Source organism: Rhinoderma darwinii (assembly GCF_050947455.1).
Source record: "Rhinoderma darwinii isolate aRhiDar2 chromosome 5 unlocalized genomic scaffold, aRhiDar2.hap1 SUPER_5_unloc_32, whole genome shotgun sequence".
NCBI lineage: Eukaryota > Metazoa > Chordata > Amphibia > Anura > Rhinodermatidae > Rhinoderma > Rhinoderma darwinii.
In genome coordinates, this window is record NW_027461790.1 from 194,770 (window position 1) to 219,311 (window position 24,542).

The 24,542-nt window shown below is 47.7% G+C and overlaps 17 non-coding genes across 17 annotated transcripts; all 17 read right to left on the reverse strand.

The window, feature by feature from the left end:
* Positions 1-500: 500 nt before the first annotated feature.
* LOC142689838 (U2 spliceosomal RNA) lies at positions 501-691 on the reverse strand. The gene has a single exon (XR_012858673.1). It is a non-coding gene; the product is annotated as a U2 spliceosomal RNA (small nuclear RNA).
* Positions 692-1,979: 1,288 nt separating this feature from the next.
* Positions 1,980-2,170, reverse strand: LOC142689839 (U2 spliceosomal RNA). The gene has a single exon (XR_012858674.1). It is a non-coding gene; the product is annotated as a U2 spliceosomal RNA (small nuclear RNA).
* Positions 2,171-3,462: 1,292 nt separating this feature from the next.
* On the reverse strand, positions 3,463-3,653 carry LOC142689840 (U2 spliceosomal RNA). The gene has a single exon (XR_012858675.1). It is a non-coding gene; the product is annotated as a U2 spliceosomal RNA (small nuclear RNA).
* Positions 3,654-4,953: 1,300 nt separating this feature from the next.
* Positions 4,954-5,144, reverse strand: LOC142689841 (U2 spliceosomal RNA). The gene has a single exon (XR_012858676.1). It is a non-coding gene; the product is annotated as a U2 spliceosomal RNA (small nuclear RNA).
* A 1,300-nt stretch (positions 5,145-6,444) lies between these two features.
* On the reverse strand, positions 6,445-6,635 carry LOC142689843 (U2 spliceosomal RNA). Its single transcript, XR_012858677.1, has one exon. It is a non-coding gene; the product is annotated as a U2 spliceosomal RNA (small nuclear RNA).
* Positions 6,636-7,911: 1,276 nt separating this feature from the next.
* LOC142689844 (U2 spliceosomal RNA) lies at positions 7,912-8,102 on the reverse strand. The gene has a single exon (XR_012858678.1). It is a non-coding gene; the product is annotated as a U2 spliceosomal RNA (small nuclear RNA).
* Positions 8,103-9,378: 1,276 nt separating this feature from the next.
* On the reverse strand, positions 9,379-9,569 carry LOC142689846 (U2 spliceosomal RNA). The gene has a single exon (XR_012858680.1). It is a non-coding gene; the product is annotated as a U2 spliceosomal RNA (small nuclear RNA).
* Positions 9,570-10,865: 1,296 nt separating this feature from the next.
* On the reverse strand, positions 10,866-11,056 carry LOC142689847 (U2 spliceosomal RNA). Its single transcript, XR_012858681.1, has one exon. It is a non-coding gene; the product is annotated as a U2 spliceosomal RNA (small nuclear RNA).
* Positions 11,057-12,348: 1,292 nt separating this feature from the next.
* Positions 12,349-12,539, reverse strand: LOC142689848 (U2 spliceosomal RNA). Its single transcript, XR_012858682.1, has one exon. It is a non-coding gene; the product is annotated as a U2 spliceosomal RNA (small nuclear RNA).
* Positions 12,540-13,843: 1,304 nt separating this feature from the next.
* Positions 13,844-14,034, reverse strand: LOC142689849 (U2 spliceosomal RNA). Its single transcript, XR_012858683.1, has one exon. It is a non-coding gene; the product is annotated as a U2 spliceosomal RNA (small nuclear RNA).
* A 1,304-nt stretch (positions 14,035-15,338) lies between these two features.
* LOC142689994 (U2 spliceosomal RNA) lies at positions 15,339-15,529 on the reverse strand. The gene has a single exon (XR_012858814.1). It is a non-coding gene; the product is annotated as a U2 spliceosomal RNA (small nuclear RNA).
* Positions 15,530-16,809: 1,280 nt separating this feature from the next.
* On the reverse strand, positions 16,810-17,000 carry LOC142689850 (U2 spliceosomal RNA). The gene has a single exon (XR_012858684.1). It is a non-coding gene; the product is annotated as a U2 spliceosomal RNA (small nuclear RNA).
* A 1,296-nt stretch (positions 17,001-18,296) lies between these two features.
* On the reverse strand, positions 18,297-18,487 carry LOC142689851 (U2 spliceosomal RNA). The gene has a single exon (XR_012858685.1). It is a non-coding gene; the product is annotated as a U2 spliceosomal RNA (small nuclear RNA).
* Positions 18,488-19,767: 1,280 nt separating this feature from the next.
* On the reverse strand, positions 19,768-19,958 carry LOC142689852 (U2 spliceosomal RNA). Its single transcript, XR_012858686.1, has one exon. It is a non-coding gene; the product is annotated as a U2 spliceosomal RNA (small nuclear RNA).
* A 1,284-nt stretch (positions 19,959-21,242) lies between these two features.
* LOC142689854 (U2 spliceosomal RNA) lies at positions 21,243-21,433 on the reverse strand. Its single transcript, XR_012858687.1, has one exon. It is a non-coding gene; the product is annotated as a U2 spliceosomal RNA (small nuclear RNA).
* Positions 21,434-22,725: 1,292 nt separating this feature from the next.
* Positions 22,726-22,916, reverse strand: LOC142689855 (U2 spliceosomal RNA). The gene has a single exon (XR_012858688.1). It is a non-coding gene; the product is annotated as a U2 spliceosomal RNA (small nuclear RNA).
* Positions 22,917-24,200: 1,284 nt separating this feature from the next.
* Positions 24,201-24,391, reverse strand: LOC142689856 (U2 spliceosomal RNA). Its single transcript, XR_012858689.1, has one exon. It is a non-coding gene; the product is annotated as a U2 spliceosomal RNA (small nuclear RNA).
* Between the last annotated feature and the right edge of the window lie 151 nt (positions 24,392-24,542).

The window sequence follows — 24,542 nt, forward strand, 5'->3', positions numbered from 1 at the left end:
AGGGACGACAGTACATTCCATCACATCCATCTAGTGTACACAGGTAGGTCCATTGTGGCGGGCAGGCGAGCGGGCGGGCTGCTTTATTGGCTGTTTGCTGTTCCCCTACTCCACTCCACTATTTGACTGTTGTGCTGCATCAATCAATCAATCAATCAATCAATCAATCAATCAATCAATCAATCAATCAATCAATCAATCAGTGGCTGGCTCAGGTGCAGCTCTTTAACTTACCTAAAAGGGAGGGCGGAGAGAAGACAAGGAAGGTGAATGAGGTGTTCCAATGTGAAATGCCGGAAACACAGAAACACAGACGACACACAACAAGAGGTGGCAATCTATTCATTAATTGCATTTAATCAATGAGCTCATTATCACTCATGCATTGTCCAACAGGTGTTGAAATAATGGGATTAAAAGGGGAGAACCCTTCAGAAAGACAGAAACAATAGCAAAGACAAAAAACACTTTTGGAATCTGCTTTTAGTCAACACATAAGGAAAGGGTGCACCGGTCCTGGAAATACTGCAATACCAGGTCAATGCGTGGAGTGGACAGAGCAAGCTCTATTTCCATCTCCCTGTTCTAAAAATCCATTTAATATATGGTCCCCAGATAGGGGACGTATCAGATATTAAACTGATAAGAACAGATACTACACTTGATCTTAGCCAAAAGGCCGAGAAGCGATAACCCGAACGGGCCGCGCGTTGCCCGAGCCTGCCCGATACTGCTGTTCAGCCCTTGCAGCGATTCAGCCTACTTCTAGGCAATTCCATGGGGCCCTGCAGGCTCACACACTCACAGCTACACGGGAGGTGAATAAAGGCCAGAGAGGAAGCCAGACAGGATTTGCTTCTTTTGCTTGCACCACAATGCAGTGCTGAAAGAGGAGGAATCTACATAAAAACGCCTTCCTGGCAACGCCCAAATGCCCTGCTGCCATGCAGATAAACACTGGCAGCGGCAGCAAGTGCATGCCCACAGCCACCCCTTGTTCCTTCACACCTTGTATCAGCTGTAATCCAGTCCAGTCCAGTGCTGCCTGCTGAGCAGCACTGACCAACACTGCCTGGGCCCAGGCTTTTATCTCTGAGGCCCCATTATGATGTCAGAAAGCTGGCTCTGGAATCCTGAGGGCTCCACTATGACACGTGCAAAGTTCCGTCTGAACTTTATATAAGACGGTGAGGCTCAGTCAGTCACTCAGTGTTGCCTGAGAGGGCAACACTGCAACAGCCGGCCGCCAGGCTGTCTTTTTTTTGCACAGCTAGTTGCCTCCAGGAGGCCACAAGAGGGAGACAAGGGACTGCAAAATGGAAAATAGGCATCCACCAACTTTACAGACAACTTCTCCTTGCTCCTACAACCTCCATCCTTGCACAGTTTGTTATTCTTCTAGGTAACATAGTAACAAATCCAAATTGCTGCTCTCTTTGTAGGCAAGCAAGGCTTTGTTGCAACTGCAATTCTTACTTCTTCTTGAAATGTAGGGACGACAGTACATTCCATCACATCCATCTAGTGTACACAGGTAGGTCCATTGTGGCGGGCAGGCGAGCGGGCGGGCTGCTTTATTGGCTGTTTGCTGTTCCCCTACTCCACTCCACTATTTGACTGTTGTGCTGCATCAATCAATCAATCAATCAATCAATCAATCAATCAATCAATCAATCAATCAGTGGCTGGCTCAGGTGCAGCTCTTTAACTTACCTAAAAGGGAGGGCGGAGAGAAGACAAGGAAGGTGAATGAGGTGTTCCAATGTGAAATGCCGGAAACACAGAAACACAGACGACACACAACAAGAGGTGGCAATCTATTCATTAATTGCATTTAATCAATGAGCTCATTATCACTCATGCATTGTCCAACAGGTGTTGAAATAATGGGATTAAAAGGGGAGATCCCTTCAGAAAGACAGAAACAATAGCAAAGACAAAAAACACTTTTGGAATCTGCTTTTAGTCAACACATAAGGAAAGGGTGCACCGGTCCTGGAAATACTGCAATACCAGGTCAATGCGTGGAGTGGACAGAGCAAGCTCTATTTCCATCTCCCTGTTCTAAAAATCCATTTAATATATGGTCCCCAGATAGGGGACGTATCAGATATTAAACTGATAAGAACAGATACTACACTTGATCTTAGCCAAAAGGCCGAGAAGCGATAACCCGAACGGGCCGCGCGTTGCCCGAGCCTGCCCGATACTGCTGTTCAGCCCTTGCAGCGATTCAGCCTACTTCTAGGCAATTCCATGGGGCCCTGCAGGCTCACACACTCACAGCTACACGGGAGGTGAATAAAGGCCGGAGAGGAAGCCAGACAGGATTTGCTTCTTTTGCTTGCACCACAATGCAGTGCTGAAAGAGGAGGAATCTACATAAAAACGCCTTCCTGGCAACGCCCAAATGCCCTGCTGCCATGCAGATAAACACTGGCAGCGGCAGCAAGTGCATGCCCACAGCCACCCCTTGTTCCTTCACACCTTGTATCAGCTGTAATCCAGTCCAGTCCAGTGCTGCCTGCTGAGCAGCACTGACCAACACTGCCTGGGCCCAGGCTTTTATCTCTGAGGCCCCATTATGATGTCAGAAAGCTGGCTCTGGAATCCTGAGGGCTCCACTATGACACGTGCAAAGTTCCGTCTGAACTTTATATAAGACGGTGAGGCTCAGTCAGTCACTCAGTGTTGCCTGAGAGGGCAACACTGCAACAGCCGGCCGCCAGGCTGTCTTTTTTTTGCACAGCTAGTTGCCTCCAGGAGGCCACAAGAGGGAGACAAGGGACTGCAAAATGGAAAATAGGCATCCACCAACTTTACAGACAACTTCTCCTTGCTCCTACAACCTCCATCCTTGCACAGTTTGTTATTCTTCTAGGTAACATAGTAACAAATCCAAATTGCTGCTCTCTTTGTAGGCAAGCAAGGCTTTGTTGCAACTGCAATTCTTACTTCTTCTTGAAATGTAGGGACAACAGTACATTCCATCACATCCATCTAGTGTACACAGGTAGGTCCATTGTGGCGGGCAGGCGAGCGGGCGGGCTGCTTTATTGGCTGTTTGCTGTTCCCCTACTCCACTCCACTATTTGACTGTTGTGCTGCATCAATCAATCAATCAATCAATCAATCAATCAATCAATCAATCAATCAATCAATCAGTGGCTGGCTCAGGTGCAGCTCTTTAACTTACCTAAAAGGGAGGGCGGAGAGAAGACAAGGAAGGTGAATGAGGTGTTCCAATGTGAAATGCCGGAAACACAGAAACACAGACGACACACAACAAGAGGTGGCAATCTATTCATTAATTGCATTTAATCAATGAGCTCTTTATCACTCATGCATTGTCCAACAGGTGTTGAAATAATGGGATTAAAAGGGGAGATCCCTTCAGAAAGACAGAAACAATAGCAAAGACAAAAAACACTTTTGGAATCTGCTTTTAGTCAACACATAAGGAAAGGGTGCACCGGTCCTGGAAATACTGCAATACCAGGTCAATGCGTGGAGTGGACAGAGCAAGCTCTATTTCCATCTCCCTGTTCTAAAAATCCATTTAATATATGGTCCCCAGATAGGGGACGTATCAGATATTAAACTGATAAGAACAGATACTACACTTGATCTTAGCCAAAAGGCCGAGAAGCGATAACCCGAACGGGCCGCGCGTTGCCCGAGCCTGCCCGATACTGCTGTTCAGCCCTTGCAGCGATTCAGCCTACTTCTAGGCAATTCCATGGGGCCCTGCAGGCTCACACACTCACAGCTACACGGGAGGTGAATAAAGGCCGGAGAGGAAGCCAGACAGGATTTGCTTCTTTTGCTTGCACCACAATGCAGTGCTGAAAGAGGAGGAATCTACATAAAAACGCCTTCCTGGCAACGCCCAAATGCCCTGCTGCCATGCAGATAAACACTGGCAGCGGCAGCAAGTGCATGCCCACAGCCACCCCTTGTTCCTTCACACCTTGTATCAGCTGTAATCCAGTCCAGTCCAGTGCTGCCTGCTGAGCAGCACTGACCAACACTGCCTGGGCCCAGGCTTTTATCTCTGAGGCCCCATTATGATGTCAGAAAGCTGGCTCTGGAATCCTGAGGGCTCCACTATGACACGTGCAAAGTTCCGTCTGAACTTTATATAAGACGGTGAGGCTCAGTCAGTCACTCAGTGTTGCCTGAGAGGGCAACACTGCAACAGCCGGCCGCCAGGCTGTCTTTTTTTTGCACAGCTAGTTGCCTCCAGGAGGCCACAAGAGGGAGACAAGGGACTGCAAAATGGAAAATAGGCATCCACCAACTTTACAGACAACTTCTCCTTGCTCCTACAACCTCCATCCTTGCACAGTTTGTTATTCTTCTAGGTAACATAGTAACAAATCCAAATTGCTGCTCTCTTTGTAGGCAAGCAAGGCTTTGTTGCAACTGCAATTCTTACTTCTTCTTGAAATGTAGGGACGACAGTACATTCCATCACATCCATCTAGTGTACACAGGTAGGTCCATTGTGGCGGGCAGGCGAGCGGGCGGGCTGCTTTATTGGCTGTTTGCTGTTCCCCTACTCCACTCCACTATTTGACTGTTGTGCTGCATCAATCAATCAATCAATCAATCAATCAATCAATCAATCAATCAATCAATCAATCAATCAATCAGTGGCTGGCTCAGGTGCAGCTCTTTAACTTACCTAAAAGGGAGGGCGGAGAGAAGACAAGGAAGGTGAATGAGGTGTTCCAATGTGAAATGCCGGAAACACAGAAACACAGACGACACACAACAAGAGGTGGCAATCTATTCATTAATTGCATTTAATCAATGAGCTCATTATCACTCATGCATTGTCCAACAGGTGTTGAAATAATGGGATTAAAAGGGGAGATCCCTTCAGAAAGACAGAAACAATAGCAAAGACAAAAAACACTTTTGGAATCTGCTTTTAGTCAACACATAAGGAAAGGGTGCACCGGTCCTGGAAATACTGCAATACCAGGTCAATGCGTGGAGTGGACAGAGCAAGCTCTATTTCCATCTCCCTGTTCTAAAAATCCATTTAATATATGGTCCCCAGATAGGGGACGTATCAGATATTAAACTGATAAGAACAGATACTACACTTGATCTTAGCCAAAAGGCCGAGAAGCGATAACCCGAACGGGCCGCGCGTTGCCCGAGCCTGCCCGATACTGCTGTTCAGCCCTTGCAGCGATTCAGCCTACTTCTAGGCAATTCCATGGGGCCCTGCAGGCTCACACACTCACAGCTACACGGGAGGTGAATAAAGGCCGGAGAGGAAGCCAGACAGGATTTGCTTCTTTTGCTTGCACCACAATGCAGTGCTGAAAGAGGAGGAATCTACATAAAAACGCCTTCCTGGCAACGCCCAAATGCCCTGCTGCCATGCAGATAAACACTGGCAGCGGCAGCAAGTGCATGCCCACAGCCACCCCTTGTTCCTTCACACCTTGTATCAGCTGTAATCCAGTCCAGTCCAGTGCTGCCTGCTGAGCAGCACTGACCAACACTGCCTGGGCCCAGGCTTTTATCTCTGAGGCCCCATTATGATGTCAGAAAGCTGGCTCTGGAATCCTGAGGGCTCCACTATGACACGTGCAAAGTTCCGTCTGAACTTTATATAAGACGGTGAGGCTCAGTCAGTCACTCAGTGTTGCCTGAGAGGGCAACACTGCAACAGCCGGCCGCCAGGCTGTCTTTTTTTTGCACAGCTAGTTGCCTCCAGGAGGCCACAAGAGGGAGACAAGGGACTGCAAAATGGAAAATAGGCATCCACCAACTTTACAGACAACTTCTCCTTGCTCCTACAACCTCCATCCTTGCACAGTTTGTTATTCTTCTAGGTAACATAGTAACAAATCCAAATTGCTGCTCTCTTTGTAGGCAAGCAAGGCTTTGTTGCAACTGCAATTCTTACTTCTTCTTGAAATGTAGGGACGACAGTACATTCCATCACATCCATCTAGTGTACACAGGTAGGTCCATTGTGGCGGGCAGGCGAGCGGGCGGGCTGCTTTATTGGCTGTTTGCTGTTCCCCTACTCCACTCCACTATTTGACTGTTGTGCTGCATCAATCAATCAATCAATCAATCAATCAATCAATCAATCAATCAATCAATCAATCAATCAATCAGTGGCTGGCTCAGGTGCAGCTCTTTAACTTACCTAAAAGGGAGGGCGGAGAGAAGACAAGGAAGGTGAATGAGGTGTTCCAATGTGAAATGCCGGAAACACAGAAACACAGACGACACACAACAAGAGGTGGCAATCTATTCATTAATTGCATTTAATCAATGAGCTCATTATCACTCATGCATTGTCCAACAGGTGTTGAAATAATGGGATTAAAAGGGGAGATCCCTTCAGAAAGACAGAAACAATAGCAAAGACAAAAAACACTTTTGGAATCTGCTTTTAGTCAACACATAAGGAAAGGGTGCACCGGTCCTGGAAATACTGCAATACCAGGTCAATGCGTGGAGTGGACAGAGCAAGCTCTATTTCCATCTCCCTGTTCTAAAAATCCATTTAATATATGGTCCCCAGATAGGGGACGTATCAGATATTAAACTGATAAGAACAGATACTACACTTGATCTTAGCCAAAAGGCCGAGAAGCGATAACCCGAACGGGCCGCGCGTTGCCCGAGCCTGCCCGATACTGCTGTTCAGCCCTTGCAGCGATTCAGCCTACTTCTAGGCAATTCCATGGGGCCCTGCAGGCTCACACACTCACAGCTACACGGGAGGTGAATAAAGGCCGGAGAGGAAGCCAGACAGGATTTGCTTCTTTTGCTTGCACCACAATGCAGTGCTGAAAGAGGAGGAATCTACATAAAAACGCCTTCCTGGCAACGCCCAAATGCCCTGCTGCCATGCAGATAAACACTGGCAGCGGCAGCAAGTGCATGCCCACAGCCACCCCTTGTTCCTTCACACCTTGTATCAGCTGTAATCCAGTCCAGTCCAGTGCTGCCTGCTGAGCAGCACTGACCAACACTGCCTGGGCCCAGGCTTTTATCTCTGAGGCCCCATTATGATGTCAGAAAGCTGGCTCTGGAATCCTGAGGGCTCCACTATGACACGTGCAAAGTTCCGTCTGAACTTTATATAAGACGGTGAGGCTCAGTCAGTCACTCAGTGTTGCCTGAGAGGGCAACACTGCAACAGCCGGCCGCCAGGCTGTCTTTTTTTTGCACAGCTAGTTGCCTCCAGGAGGCCACAAGAGGGAGACAAGGGACTGCAAAATGGAAAATAGGCATCCACCAACTTTACAGACAACTTCTCCTTGCTCCTACAACCTCCATCCTTGCACAGTTTGTTATTCTTCTAGGTAACATAGTAACAAATCCAAATTGCTGCTCTCTTTGTAGGCAAGCAAGGCTTTGTTGCAACTGCAATTCTTACTTCTTCTTGAAATGTAGGGACAACAGTACATTCCATCACATCCATCTAGTGTACACAGGTAGGTCCATTGTGGCGGGCAGGCGAGCGGGCGGGCTGCTTTATTGGCTGTTTGCTGTTCCCCTACTCCACTCCACTATTTGACTGTTGTGCTGCATCAATCAATCAATCAATCAATCAATCAATCAATCAATCAGTGGCTGGCTCAGGTGCAGCTCTTTAACTTACCTAAAAGGGAGGGCGGAGAGAAGACAAGGAAGGTGAATGAGGTGTTCCAATGTGAAATGCCGGAAACACAGAAACACAGACGACACACAACAAGAGGTGGCAATCTATTCATTAATTGCATTTAATCAATGAGCTCATTATCACTCATGCATTGTCCAACAGGTGTTGAAATAATGGGATTAAAAGGGGAGATCCCTTCAGAAAGACAGAAACAATAGCAAAGACAAAAAACACTTTTGGAATCTGCTTTTAGTCAACACATAAGGAAAGGGTGCACCGGTCCTGGAAATACTGCAATACCAGGTCAATGCGTGGAGTGGACAGAGCAAGCTCTATTTCCATCTCCCTGTTCTAAAAATCCATTTAATATATGGTCCCCAGATAGGGGACGTATCAGATATTAAACTGATAAGAACAGATACTACACTTGATCTTAGCCAAAAGGCCGAGAAGCGATAACCCGAACGGGCCGCGCGTTGCCCGAGCCTGCCCGATACTGCTGTTCAGCCCTTGGAGCGATTCAGCCTACTTCTAGGCAATTCCATGGGGCCCTGCAGGCTCACACACTCACAGCTACACGGGAGGTGAATAAAGGCCGGAGAGGAAGCCAGACAGGATTTGCTTCTTTTGCTTGCACCACAATGCAGTGCTGAAAGAGGAGGAATCTACATAAAAACGCCTTCCTGGCAACGCCCAAATGCCCTGCTGCCATGCAGATAAACACTGGCAGCGGCAGCAAGTGCATGCCCACAGCCACCCCTTGTTCCTTCACACCTTGTATCAGCTGTAATCCAGTCCAGTCCAGTGCTGCCTGCTGAGCAGCACTGACCAACACTGCCTGGGCCCAGGCTTTTATCTCTGAGGCCCCATTATGATGTCAGAAAGCTGGCTCTGGAATCCTGAGGGCTCCACTATGACACGTGCAAAGTTCCGTCTGAACTTTATATAAGACGGTGAGGCTCAGTCAGTCACTCAGTGTTGCCTGAGAGGGCAACACTGCAACAGCCGGCCGCCAGGCTGTCTTTTTTTTGCACAGCTAGTTGCCTCCAGGAGGCCACAAGAGGGAGACAAGGGACTGCAAAATGGAAAATAGGCATCCACCAACTTTACAGACAACTTCTCCTTGCTCCTACAACCTCCATCCTTGCACAGTTTGTTATTCTTCTAGGTAACATAGTAACAAATCCAAATTGCTGCTCTCTTTGTAGGCAAGCAAGGCTTCGTTGCAACTGCAATTCTTACTTCTTCTTGAAATGTAGGGACGACAGTACATTCCATCACATCCATCTAGTGTACACAGGTAGGTCCATTGTGGCGGGCAGGCGAGCGGGCGGCCTGCTTTATTGGCTGTTTGCTGTTCCCCTACTCCACTCCACTATTTGACTGTTGTGCTGCATCAATCAATCAATCAATCAATCAATCAATCAATCAATCAGTGGCTGGCTCAGGTGCAGCTCTTTAACTTACCTAAAAGGGAGGGCGGAGAGAAGACAAGGAAGGTGAATGAGGTGTTCCAATGTGAAATGCCGGAAACACAGAAACACAGACGACACACAACAAGAGGTGGCAATCTATTCATTAATTGCATTTAATCAATGAGCTCATTATCACTCATGCATTGTCCAACAGGTGTTGAAATAATGGGATTAAAAGGGGAGATCCCTTCAGAAAGACAGAAACAATAGCAAAGACAAAAAACACTTTTGGAATCTGCTTTTAGTCAACACATAAGGAAAGGGTGCACCGGTCCTGGAAATACTGCAATACCAGGTCAATGCGTGGAGTGGACAGAGCAAGCTCTATTTCCATCTCCCTGTTCTAAAAATCCATTTAATATATGGTCCCCAGATAGGGGACGTATCAGATATTAAACTGATAAGAACAGATACTACACTTGATCTTAGCCAAAAGGCCGAGAAGCGATAACCCGAACGGGCCGCGCGTTGCCCGAGCCTGCCCGATACTGCTGTTCAGCCCTTGCAGCGATTCAGCCTACTTCTAGGCAATTCCATGGGGCCCTGCAGGCTCACACACTCACAGCTACACGGGAGGTGAATAAAGGCCGGAGAGGAAGCCAGACAGGATTTGCTTCTTTTGCTTGCACCACAATGCAGTGCTGAAAGAGGAGGAATCTACATAAAAACGCCTTCCTGGCAACGCCCAAATGCCCTGCTGCCATGCAGATAAACACTGGCAGCGGCAGCAAGTGCATGCCCACAGCCACCCCTTGTTCCTTCACACCTTGTATCAGCTGTAATCCAGTCCAGTCCAGTGCTGCCTGCTGAGCAGCACTGACCAACACTGCCTGGGCCCAGGCTTTTATCTCTGAGGCCCCATTATGATGTCAGAAAGCTGGCTCTGGAATCCTGAGGGCTCCACTATGACACGTGCAAAGTTCCGTCTGAACTTTATATAAGACGGTGAGGCTCAGTCAGTCACTCAGTGTTGCCTGAGAGGGCAACACTGCAACAGCCGGCCGCCAGGCTGTCTTTTTTTTGCACAGCTAGTTGCCTCCAGGAGGCCACAAGAGGGAGACAAGGGACTGCAAAATGGAAAATAGGCATCCACCAACTTTACAGACAACTTCTCCTTGCTCCTACAACCTCCATCCTTGCACAGTTTGTTATTCTTCTAGGTAACATAGTAACAAATCCAAATTGCTGCTCTCTTTGTAGGCAAGCAAGGCTTTGTTGCAACTGCAATTCTTACTTCTTCTTGAAATGTAGGGACGACAGTACATTCCATCACATCCATCTAGTGTACACAGGTAGGTCCATTGTGGCGGGCAGGCGAGCGGGCGTGCTGCTTTATTGGCTGTTTGCTGTTCCCCTACTCCACTCCACTATTTGACTGTTGTGCTGCATCAATCAATCAATCAATCAATCAATCAATCAATCAATCAATCAATCAATCAATCAATCAGTGGCTGGCTCAGGTGCAGCTCTTTAACTTACCTAAAAGGGAGGGCGGAGAGAAGACAAGGAAGGTGAATGAGGTGTTCCAATGTGAAATGCCGGAAACACAGAAACACAGACGACACACAACAAGAGGTGGCAATCTATTCATTAATTGCATTTAATCAATGAGCTCATTATCACTCATGCATTGTCCAACAGGTGTTGAAATAATGGGATTAAAAGGGGAGATCCCTTCAGAAAGACAGAAACAATAGCAAAGACAAAAAACACTTTTGGAATCTGCTTTTAGTCAACACATAAGGAAAGGGTGCACCGGTCCTGGAAATACTGCAATACCAGGTCAATGCGTGGAGTGGACAGAGCAAGCTCTATTTCCATCTCCCTGTTCTAAAAATCCATTTAATATATGGTCCCCAGATAGGGGACGTATCAGATATTAAACTGATAAGAACAGATACTACACTTGATCTTAGCCAAAAGGCCGAGAAGCGATAACCCGAACGGGCCGCGCGTTGCCCGAGCCTGCCCGATACTGCTGTTCAGCCCTTGCAGCGATTCAGCCTACTTCTAGGCAATTCCATGGGGCCCTGCAGGCTCACACACTCACAGCTACACGGGAGGTGAATAAAGGCCGGAGAGGAAGCCAGACAGGATTTGCTTCTTTTGCTTGCACCACAATGCAGTGCTGAAAGAGGAGGAATCTACATAAAAACGCCTTCCTGGCAACGCCCAAATGCCCTGCTGCCATGCAGATAAACACTGGCAGCGGCAGCAAGTGCATGCCCACAGCCACCCCTTGTTCCTTCACACCTTGTATCAGCTGTAATCCAGTCCAGTCCAGTGCTGCCTGCTGAGCAGCACTGACCAACACTGCCTGGGCCCAGGCTTTTATCTCTGAGGCCCCATTATGATGTCAGAAAGCTGGCTCTGGAATCCTGAGGGCTCCACTATGACACGTGCAAAGTTCCGTCTGAACTTTATATAAGACGGTGAGGCTCAGTCAGTCACTCAGTGTTGCCTGAGAGGGCAACACTGCAACAGCCGGCCGCCAGGCTGTCTTTTTTTTGCACAGCTAGTTGCCTCCAGGAGGCCACAAGAGGGAGACAAGGGACTGCAAAATGGAAAATAGGCATCCACCAACTTTACAGACAACTTCTCCTTGCTCCTACAACCTCCATCCTTGCACAGTTTGTTATTCTTCTAGGTAACATAGTAACAAATCCAAATTGCTGCTCTCTTTGTAGGCAAGCAAGGCTTTGTTGCAACTGCAATTCTTACTTCTTCTTGAAATGTAGGGACGACAGTACATTCCATCACATCCATCTAGTGTACACAGGTAGGTCCATTGTGGCGGGCAGGCGAGCGGGCGTGCTGCTTTATTGGCTGTTTGCTGTTCCCCTACTCCACTCCACTATTTGACTGTTGTGCTGCATCAATCAATCAATCAATCAATCAATCAATCAATCAATCAATCAATCAATCAATCAGTGGCTGGCTCAGGTGCAGCTCTTTAACTTACCTAAAAGGGAGGGCGGAGAGAAGACAAGGAAGGTGAATGAGGTGTTCCAATGTGAAATGCCGGAAACACAGAAACACAGACGACACACAACAAGAGGTGGCAATCTATTCATTAATTGCATTTAATCAATGAGCTCATTATCACTCATGCATTGTCCAACAGGTGTTGAAATAATGGGATTAAAAGGGGAGATCCCTTCAGAAAGACAGAAACAATAGCAAAGACAAAAAACACTTTTGGAATCTGCTTTTAGTCAACACATAAGGAAAGGGTGCACCGGTCCTGGAAATACTGCAATACCAGGTCAATGCGTGGAGTGGACAGAGCAAGCTCTATTTCCATCTCCCTGTTCTAAAAATCCATTTAATATATGGTCCCCAGATAGGGGACGTATCAGATATTAAACTGATAAGAACAGATACTACACTTGATCTTAGCCAAAAGGCCGAGAAGCGATAACCCGAACGGGCCGCGCGTTGCCCGAGCCTGCCCGATACTGCTGTTCAGCCCTTGCAGCGATTCAGCCTACTTCTAGGCAATTCCATGGGGCCCTGCAGGCTCACACACTCACAGCTACACGGGAGGTGAATAAAGGCCGGAGAGGAAGCCAGACAGGATTTGCTTCTTTTGCTTGCACCACAATGCAGTGCTGAAAGAGGAGGAATCTACATAAAAACGCCTTCCTGGCAACGCCCAAATGCCCTGCTGCCATGCAGATAAACACTGGCAGCGGCAGCAAGTGCATGCCCACAGCCACCCCTTGTTCCTTCACACCTTGTATCAGCTGTAATCCAGTCCAGTCCAGTGCTGCCTGCTGAGCAGCACTGACCAACACTGCCTGGGCCCAGGCTTTTATCTCTGAGGCCCCATTATGATGTCAGAAAGCTGGCTCTGGAATCCTGAGGGCTCCACTATGACACGTGCAAAGTTCCGTCTGAACTTTATATAAGACGGTGAGGCTCAGTCAGTCACTCAGTGTTGCCTGAGAGGGCAACACTGAAACAGCCGGCCGCCAGGCTGTCTTTTTTTTGCACAGCTAGTTGCCTCCAGGAGGCCACAAGAGGGAGACAAGGGACTGCAAAATGGAAAATAGGCATCCACCAACTTTACAGACAACTTCTCCTTGCTCCTACAACCTCCATCCTTGCACAGTTTGTTATTCTTCTAGGTAACATAGTAACAAATCCAAATTGCTGCTCTCTTTGTAGGCAAGCAAGGCTTTGTTGCAACTGCAATTCTTACTTCTTCTTGAAATGTAGGGACGACAGTACATTCCATCACATCCATCTAGTGTACACAGGTAGGTCCATTGTGGCGGGCAGGCGAGCGGGCGGGCTGCTTTATTGGCTGTTTGCTGTTCCCCTACTCCACTCCACTATTTGACTGTTGTGCTGCATCAATCAATCAATCAATCAATCAATCAATCAATCAATCAATCAATCAATCAATCAATCAATCAATCAGTGGCTGGCTCAGGTGCAGCTCTTTAACTTACCTAAAAGGGAGGGCGGAGAGAAGACAAGGAAGGTGAATGAGGTGTTCCAATGTGAAATGCCGGAAACACAGAAACACAGACGACACACAACAAGAGGTGGCAATCTATTCATTAATTGCATTTAATCAATGAGCTCATTATCACTCATGCATTGTCCAACAGGTGTTGAAATAATGGGATTAAAAGGGGAGATCCCTTCAGAAAGACAGAAACAATAGCAAAGACAAAAAACACTTTTGGAATCTGCTTTTACTCAACACATAAGGAAAGGGTGCACCGGTCCTGGAAATACTGCAATACCAGGTCAATGCGTGGAGTGGACAGAGCAAGCTCTATTTCCATCTCCCTGTTCTAAAAATCCATTTAATATATGGTCCCCAGATAGGGGACGTATCAGATATTAAACTGATAAGAACAGATACTACACTTGATCTTAGCCAAAAGGCCGAGAAGCGATAACCCGAACGAGCCGCGCGTTGCCCGAGCCTGCCCGATACTGCTGTTCAGCCCTTGCAGCGATTCAGCCTACTTCTAGGCAATTCCATGGGGCCCTGCAGGCTCACACACTCACAGCTACACGGGAGGTGAATAAAGGCCGGAGAGGAAGCCAGACAGGATTTGCTTCTTTTGCTTGCACCACAATGCAGTGCTGAAAGAGGAGGAATCTACATAAAAACGCCTTCCTGGCAACGCCCAAATGCCCTGCTGCCATGCAGATAAACACTGGCAGCGGCAGCAAGTGCATGCCCACAGCCACCCCTTGTTCCTTCACACCTTGTATCAGCTGTAATCCAGTCCAGTCCAGTGCTGCCTGCTGAGCAGCACTGACCAACACTGCCTGGGCCCAGGCTTTTATCTCTGAGGCCCCATTATGATGTCAGAAAGCTGGCTCTGGAATCCTGAGGGCTCCACTATGACACGTGCAAAGTTCCGTCTGAACTTTATATAAGACGGTGAGGCTCAGTCAGTCACTCAGTGTTGCCTGAGAGGGCAACACTGCAACAGCCGGCCGCCAGGCTGTCTTTTTTTTGCACAGCTAGTTGCCTCCAGGAGGCCACAAGTGGGAGACAAGGGACTGCAAAATGGAAAATAGGCATCCACCAACTTTACAGACAACTTCTCCTTGCTCCTACAACCTCCATCCTTGCACAGTTTGTTATTCTTCTAGGTAACATAGTAACAAATCCAAATTGCTGCTCTCTTTGTAGGCAAGCAAGGCTTTGTTGCAACTGCAATTCTTACTTCTTCTTGAAATGTAGGGACGACAGTACATTCCATCACATCCATCTAGTGTACACAGGTAGGTCCATTGTGGCGGGCAGGCGAGCGGGCGGGCTGCTTTATTGGCTGTTTGCTGTTCCCCTACTCCACTCCACTATTTGACTGTTGTGCTGCATCAATCAATCAATCAATCAATCAATCAATCAATCAATCAATCAATCAATCAATCAATCAATCAATCAGTGGCTGGCTCAGGTGCAGCTCTTTAACTTACCTAAAAGGGAGGGCGGAGAGAAGACAAGGAAGGTGAATGAGGTGTTCCAATGTGAAATGCCGGAAACACAGAAACACAGACGACACACAACAAGAGGTGGCAATCTATTCATTAATTGCATTTAATCAATGAGCTCATTATAACTCATGCATTGTCCAACAGGTGTTGAAATAATGGGATTAAAAGGGGAGATCCCTTCAGAAAGACAGAAACAATAGCAAAGACAAAAAACACTTTTGGAATCTGCTTTTAGTCAACACATAAGGAAAGGGTGCACCGGTCCTGGAAATACTGCAATACCAGGTCAATGCGTGGAGTGGACAGAGCAAGCTCTATTTCCATCTCCCTGTTCTAAAAATCCATTTAATATATGGTCCCCAGATAGGGGACGTATCAGATATTAAACTGATAAGAACAGATACTACACTTGATCTTAGCCAAAAGGCAGAGAAGCGATAACCCGAACGGGCCGCGCGTTGCCCGAGCCTGCCCGATACTGCTGTTCAGCCCTTGCAGCGATTCAGCCTACTTCTAGGCAATTCCATGGGGCCCTGCAGGCTCACACACTCACAGCTACACGGGAGGTGAATAAAGGCCGGAGAGGAAGCCAGACAGGATTTGCTTCTTTTGCTTGCACCACAATGCAGTGCTGAAAGAGGAGGAATCTACATAAAAACGCCTTCCTGGCAACGCCCAAATGCCCTGCTGCCATGCAGATAAACACTGGCAGCGGCAGCAAGTGCATGCCCACAGCCACCCCTTGTTCCTTCACACCTTGTATCAGCTGTAATCCAGTCCAGTCCAGTGCTGCCTGCTGAGCAGCACTGACCAACACTGCCTGGGCCCAGGCTTTTATCTCTGAGGCCCCATTATGATGTCAGAAAGCTGGCTCTGGAATCCTGAGGGCTCCACTATGACACGTGCAAAGTTCCGTCTGAACTTTATATAAGACGGTGAGGCTCAGTCAGTCACTCAGTGTTGCCTGAGAGGGCAACACTGCAACAGCCGGCCGCCAGGCTGTCTTTTTTTTGCACAGCTAGTTGCCTCCAGGAGGCCACAAGAGGGAGACAAGGGACTGCAAAATGGAAAATAGGCATCCACCAACTTTACAGACAACTTCTCCTTGCTCCTACAACCTCCATCCTTGCACAGTTTGTTATTCTTCTAGGTAACATAGTAACAAATCCAAATTGCTGCTCTCCTTGTAGGCAAGCAAGGCTTTGTTGCAACTGCAATTCTTACTTCTTCTTGAAATGTAGGGACGACAGTACATTCCATCACATCCATCTAGTGTACACAGGTAGGTCCATTGTGGCGGGCAGGCGAGCGGGCGGGCTGCTTTATTGGCTGTTTGCTGTTCCCCTACTCCACTCCACTATTTGACTGTTGTGCTGCATCAATCAATCAATCAATCAATCAATCAATCAATCAATCAATCAGTGGCTGGCTCAGGTGCAGCTCTTTAACTTACCTAAAAGGGAGGGCGGAGAGAAGACAAGGAAGGTGAATGAGGTGTTCCAATGTGAAATGCCGGAAACACAGAAACACAGACGACACACAACAAGAGGTGGCAATCTATTCATTAATTGCATTTAATCAATGAGCTCATTATCACTCATGCATTGTCCAACAGGTGTTGAAATAATGGGATTAAAAGGGGAGATCCCTTCAGAAAGACAGAAACAATAGCAAAGACAAAAAACACTTTTGGAATCTGCTTTTAGTCAACACATAAGGAAAGGGTGCACCGGTCCTGGAAATACTGCAATACCAGGTCAATGCGTGGAGTGGACAGAGCAAGCTCTATTTCCATCTCCCTGTTCTAAAAATCCATTTAATATATGGTCCCCAGATAGGGGACGTATCAGATATTAAACTGATAAGAACAGATACTACACTTGATCTTAGCCAAAAGGCCGAGAAGCGATAACCCGAACGGGCCGCGCGTTGCCCGAGCCTGCCCGATACTGCTGTTCAGCCCTTGCAGCGATTCAGCCTACTTCTAGGCAATTCCATGGGGCCCTGCAGGCTCACACACTCACAGCTACACGGGAGGTGAATAAAGGCCGGAGAGGAAGCCAGACAGGATTTGCTTCTTTTGCTTGCACCACAATGCAGTGCTGAAAGAGGAGGAATCTACATAAAAACGCCTTCCTGGCAACGCCCAAATGCCCTGCTGCCATGCAGATAAACACTGGCAGCGGCAGCAAGTGCATGCCCACAGCCACCCCTTGTTCCTTCACACCTTGTATCAGCTGTAATCCAGTCCAGTCCAGTGCTGCCTGCTGAGCAGCACTGACCAACACTGCCTGGGCCCAGGCTTTTATCTCTGAGGCCCCATTATGATGTCAGAAAGCTGGCTCTGGAATCCTGAGGGCTCCACTATGACACGTGCAAAGTTCCGTCTGAACTTTATATAAGACGCTGAGGCTCAGTCAGTCACTCAGTGTTGCCTGAGAGGGCAACACTGCAACAGCCGGCCGCCAGGCTGTCTTTTTTTTGCACAGCTAGTTGCCTCCAGGAGGCCACAAGAGGGAGACAAGGGACTGCAAAATGGAAAATAGGCATCCACCAACTTTACAGACAACTTCTCCTTGCTCCTACAACCTCCATCCTTGCACAGTTTGTTATTCTTCTAGGTAACATAGTAACAAATCCAAATTGCTGCTCTCTTTGTAGGCAAGCAAGGCTTTGTTGCAACTGCAATTCTTACTTCTTCTTGAAATGTAGGGACGACAGTACATTCCATCACATCCATCTAGTGTACACAGGTAGGTCCATTGTGGCGGGCAGGCGAGCGGGCGGGCTGCTTTATTGGCTGTTTGCTGTTCCCCTACTCCACTCCACTATTTGACTGTTGTGCTGCATCAATCAATCAATCAATCAATCAATCAATCAATCAATCAATCAATCAATCAATCAATCAGTGGCTGGCTCAGGTGCAGCTCTTTAACTTACCTAAAAGGGAGGGCGGAGAGAAGACAAGGAAGGTGAATGAGGTGTTCCAATGTGAAATGCCGGAAACACAGAAACACAGACGACACACAACAAGAGGTGGCAATCTATTCATTAATTGCATTTAATCAATGAGCTCATTATCACTCATGCATTGTCCAACAGGTGTTGAAATAATGGGATTAAAAGGGGAGATCCCTTCAGAAAGACAGAAACAATAGCAAAGACAAAAAACACTTTTGGAATCTGCTTTTAGTCAACACATAAGGAAAGGGTGCACCGGTCCTGGAAATACTGCAATACCAGGTCAATGCGTGGAGTGGACAGAGCAAGCTCTATTTCCATCTCCCTGTTCTAAAAATCCATTTAATATATGGTCCCCAGATAGGGGACGTATCAGATATTAAACTGATAAGAACAGATACTACACTTGATCTTAGCCAAAAGGCCGAGAAGCGATAACCCGAACGGGCCGCGCGTTGCCCGAGCCTGCCCGATACTGCTGTTCAGCCCTTGCAGCGATTCAGCCTACTTCTAGGCAATTCCATGGGGCCCTGCAGGCTCACACACTCACAGCTACACGGGAGGTGAATAAAGGCCGGAGAGGAAGCCAGACAGGATTTGCTTCTTTTGCTTGCACCACAATGCAGTGCTGAAAGAGGAGGAATCTACATAAAAACGCCTTCCTGGCAACGCCCAAATGCCCTGCTGCCATGCAGATAAACACTGGCAGCGGCAGCAAGTGCATGCCCACAGCCACCCCTTGTTCCTTCACACCTTGTATCAGCTGTAATCCAGTCCAGTCCAGTGCTGCCTGCTGAGCAGCACTGACCAACACTGCCTGGGCCCAGGCTTTTATCTCTGAGGCCCCATTATGATGTCAGAAAGCTGGCTCTGGAATCCTGAGGGCTCCACTATGACACGTGCAAAGTTCCGTCTGAACTTTATATAAGACGGTGAGGCTCAGTCAGTCACTCAGTGTTGCCTGAGAGGGCAACACTGCAACAGCCGGCCGCCAGGCTGTCTTTTTTTTGCACAGCTAGTTGCCTCCAGGAGGCCACAAGAGGGAGACAAGGGACTGCAAAATGGAAAATAGGCATCCACCAACTTTACAGACAACTTCTCCTTGCTCCTACAACCTCCATCCTTGCACAGTTTGTTATTCTTCTAGGTAACATAGTAACAAATCCAAATTGCTGCTCTCTTTGTAGGCAAGCAAGGCTTTGTTGCAACTGCAATTCTTACTTCTTCTTGAAATGTAGGGACGACAGTACATTCCATCACATCCATCTAGTGTACACAGGTAGGTCCATTGTGGCGGGCAGGCGAGCGGGCGGGCTGCTTTATTGGCTGTTTGCTGTTCCCCTACTCCACTCCACTATTTGACTGTTGTGCTGCATCAATCAATCAATCAATCAATCAATCAATCAATCAATCAATCAGTGGCTGGCTCAGGTGCAGCTCTTTAACTTACCTAAAAGGGAGGGCGGAGAGAAGACAAGGAAGGTGAATGAGGTGTTCCAATGTGAAATGCCGGAAACACAGAAACACAGACGACACACAACAAGAGGTGGCAATCTATTCATTAATTGCATTTAATCAATGAGCTCATTATCACTCATGCATTGTCCAACAGGTGTTGAAATAATGGGATTAAAAGGGGAGATCCCTTCAGAAAGACAGAAACAATAGCAAAGACAAAAAACACTTTTGGAATCTGCTTTTAGTCAACACATAAGGAAAGGGTGCACCGGTCCTGGAAATACTGCAATACCAGGTCAATGCGTGGAGTGGACAGAGCAAGCTCTATTTCCATCTCCCTGTTCTAAAAATCCATTTAATATATGGTCCCCAGATAGGGGACGTATCAGATATTAAACTGATAAGAACAGATACTACACTTGATCTTAGCCAAAAGGCCGAGAAGCGATAACCCGAACGGGCCGCGCGTTGCCCGAGCCTGCCCGATACTGCTGTTCAGCCCTTGCAGCGATTCAGCCTACTTCTAGGCAATTCCATGGGGCCCTGCAGGCTCACACACTCACAGCTACACGGGAGGTGAATAAAGGCCGGAGAGGAAGCCAGACAGGATTTGCTTCTTTTGCTTGCACTACAATGCAGTGCTGAAAGAGGAGGAATCTACATAAAAACGCCTTCCTGGCAACGCCCAAATGCCCTGCTGCCATGCAGATAAACACTGGCAGCGGCAGCAAGTGCATGCCCACAGCCACCCCTTGTTCCTTCACACCTTGTATCAGCTGTAATCCAGTCCAGTCCAGTGCTGCCTGCTGAGCAGCACTGACCAACACTGCCTGGGCCCAGGCTTTTATCTCTGAGGCCCCATTATGATGTCAGAAAGCTGGCTCTGGAATCCTGAGGGCTCCACTATGACACGTGCAAAGTTCCGTCTGAACTTTATATAAGACGGTGAGGCTCAGTCAGTCACTCAGTGTTGCCTGAGAGGGCAACACTGCAACAGCCGGCCGCCAGGCTGTCTTTTTTTTGCACAGCTAGTTGCCTCCAGGAGGCCACAAGAGGGAGACAAGGGACTGCAAAATGGAAAATAGGCATCCACCAACTTTACAGACAACTTCTCCTTGCTCCTACAACCTCCATCCTTGCACAGTTTGTTATTCTTCTAGGTAACATAGTAACAAATCCAAATTGCTGCTCTCTTTGTAGGCAAGCAAGGCTTTGTTGCAACTGCAATTCTTACTTCTTCTTGAAATGTAGGGACGACAGTACATTCCATCACATCCATCTAGTGTACACAGGTAGGTCCATTGTGGCGGGCAGGCGAGCGGGCGGGCTGCTTTATTGGCTGTTTGCTGTTCCCCTACTCCACTCCACTATTTGACTGTTGTGCTGCATCAATCAATCAATCAATCAATCAATCAATCAATCAATCAATCAATCAGTGGCTGGCTCAGGTGCAGCTCTTTAACTTACCTAAAAGGGAGGGTGGAGAGAAGACAAGGAAGGTGAATGAGGTGTTCCAATGTGAAATGCCGGAAACACAGAAACACAGACGACACACAACAAGAGGTGGCAATCTATTCATTAATTGCATTTAATCAATGAGCTCATTATCACTCATGCATTGTCCAACAGGTGTTGAAATAATGGGATTAAAAGGGGAGATCCCTTCAGAAAGACAGAAACAATAGCAAAGACAAAAAACACTTTTGGAATCTGCTTTTAGTCAACACATAAGGAAAGGGTGCACCGGTCCTGGAAATACTGCAATACCAGGTCAATGCGTGGAGTGGACAGAGCAAGCTCTATTTCCATCTCCCTGTTCTAAAAATCCATTTAATATATGGTCCCCAGATAGGGGACGTATCAGATATTAAACTGATAAGAACAGATACTACACTTGATCTTAGCCAAAAGGCCGAGAAGCGATAACCCGAACGGGCCGCGCGTTGCCCGAGCCTGCCCGATACTGCTGTTCAGCCCTTGCAGCGATTCAGCCTACTTCTAGGCAATTCCATGGGGCCCTGCAGGCTCACACACTCACAGCTACACGGGAGGTGAATAAAGGCCGGAGAGGAAGCCAGACAGGATTTGCTTCTTTTGCTTGCACCACAATGCAGTGCTGAAAGAGGAGGAATCTACATAAAAACGCCTTCCTGGCAACGCCCAAATGCCCTGCTGCCATGCAGATAAACACTGGCAGCGGCAGCAAGTGCATGCCCACAGCCACCCCTTGTTCCTTCACACCTTGTATCAGCTGTAATCCAGTCCAGTCCAGTGCTGCCTGCTGAGCAGCACTGACCAACACTGCCTGGGCCCAGGCTTTTATCTCTGAGGCCCCATTATGATGTCAGAAAGCTGGCTCTGGAATCCTGAGGGCTCCACTATGACACGTGCAAAGTTCCGTCTGAACTTTATATAAGACGGTGAGGCTCAGTCAGTCACTCAGTGTTGCCTGAGAGGGCAACACTGCAACAGCCGGCCGCCAGGCTGTCTTTTTTTTGCACAGCTAGTTGCCTCCAGGAGGCCACAAGAGGGAGACAAGGGACTGCAAAATGGAAAATAGGCATCCACCAACTTTACAGACAACTTCTCCTTGCTCCTACAACCTCCATCCTTGCACAGTTTGTTATTCTTCTAGGTAACATAGTAACAAATCCAAATTGCTGCTCTCTTTGTAGGCAAGCAAGGCTTTGTTGCAACTGCAATTCTTACTTCTTCTTGAAATGTAGGGACGACAGTACATTCCATCACATCCATCTAGTGTACACAGGTAGGTCCATTGTGGCGGGCAGGCGAGCGGGCGGGCTGCTTTATTGGCTGTTTGCTGTTCCCCTACTCCACTCCACTATTTGACTGTTGTGCTGCATCAATCAATCAATCAATCAATCAATCAATCAATCAATCAATCAATCAATCAATCAGTGGCTGGCTCAGGTGCAGCTCTTTAACTTACCTAAAAGGGAGGGCGGAGAGAAGACAAGGAAGGTGAATGAGGTGTTCCAATGTGAAATGCCGGAAACACAGAAACACAGACGACACACAACAAGAGGTGGCAATCTATTCATTAATTGCATTTAATCAATGAGCTCATTATCACTCATGCATTGTCCAACAGGTGTTGAAATAATGGGATTAAAAGGGGAGATCCCTTCAGAAAGACAGAAACAATAGCAAAGACAAAAAACACTTTTGGAATCTGCTTTTAGTCAACACATAAGGAAAGGGTGCACCGGTCCTGGAAATACTGCAATACCAGGTCAATGCGTGGAGTGGACAGAGCAAGCTCTATTTCCATCTCCCTGTTCTAAAAATCCATTTAATATATGGTCCCCAGATAGGGGACGTATCAGATATTAAACTGATAAGAACAGATACTACACTTGATCTTAGCCAAAAGGCCGAGAAGCGATAACCCGAACGGGCCGCGCGTTGCCCGAGCCTGCCCGATACTGCTGTTCAGCCCTTGCAGCGATTCAGCCTACTTCTAGGCAATTCCATGGGGCCCTGCAGGCTCACACACTCACAGCTACACGGGAGGTGAATAAAGGCCGGAGAGGAAGCCAGACAGGATTTGCTTCTTTTGCTTGCACCACAATGCAGTGCTGAAAGAGGAGGAATCTACATAAAAACGCCTTCCTGGCAACGCCCAAATGCCCTGCTGCCATGCAGATAAACACTGGCAGCGGCAGCAAGTGCATGCCCACAGCCACCCCTTGTTCCTTCACACCTTGTATCAGCTGTAATCCAGTCCAGTCCAGTGCTGCCTGCTGAGCAGCACTGACCAACACTGCCTGGGCCCAGGCTTTTATCTCTGAGGCCCCATTATGATGTCAGAAAGCTGGCTCTGGAATCCTGAGGGCTCCACTATGACACGTGCAAAGTTCCGTCTGAACTTTATATAAGACGGTGAGGCTCAGTCAGTCACTCAGTGTTGCCTGAGAGGGCAACACTGCAACAGCCGGCCGCCAGGCTGTCTTTTTTTTGCACAGCTAGTTGCCTCCAGGAGGCCACAAGAGGGAGACAAGGGACTGCAAAATGGAAAATAGGCATCCACCAACTTTACAGACAACTTCTCCTTGCTCCTACAACCTCCATCCTTGCACAGTTTGTTATTCTTCTAGGTAACATAGTAACAAATCCAAATTGCTGCTCTCTTTGTAGGCAAGCAAGGCTTTGTTGCAACTGCAATTCTTACTTCTTCTTGAAATGTAGGGACGACAGTACATTCCATCACATCCATCTAGTGTACACAGGTAGGTCCATTGTGGCGGGCAGGCGAGCGGGCGGGCTGCTTTATTGGCTGTTTGCTGTTCCCCTACTCCACTCCACTATTTGACTGTTGTGCTGCATCAATCAATCAATCAATCAATCAATCAATCAATCAATCAATCAATCAGTGGCTGGCTCAGGTGCAGCTCTTTAACTTACCTAAAAGGGAGGGCGGAGAGAAGACAAGGAAGGTGAATGAGGTGTTCCAATGTGAAATGCCGGAAACACAGAAACACAGACGACACACAACAAGAGGTGGCAATCTATTCATTAATTGCATTTAATCAATGAGCTCATTATCACTCATGCATTGTCCAACAGGTGTTGAAATAATGGGATTAAAAGGGGAGATCCCTTCAGAAAGACAGAAACAATAGCAAAGACAAAAAACACTTTTGGAATCTGCTTTTAGTCAACACATAAGGAAAGGGTGCACCGGTCCTGGAAATACTGCAATACCAGGTCAATGCGTGGAGTGGACAGAGCAAGCTCTATTTCCATCTCCCTGTTCTAAAAATCCATTTAATATATGGTCCCCAGATAGGGGACGTATCAGATATTAAACTGATAAGAACAGATACTACACTTGATCTTAGCCAAAAGGCCGAGAAGCGATAACCCGAACGGGCCGCGCGTTGCCCGAGCCTGCCCGATACTGCTGTTCAGCCCTTGCAGCGATTCAGCCTACTTCTAGGCAATTCCATGGGGCCCTGCAGGCTCACACACTCACAGCTACACGGGAGGTGAATAAAGGCCGGAGAGGAAGC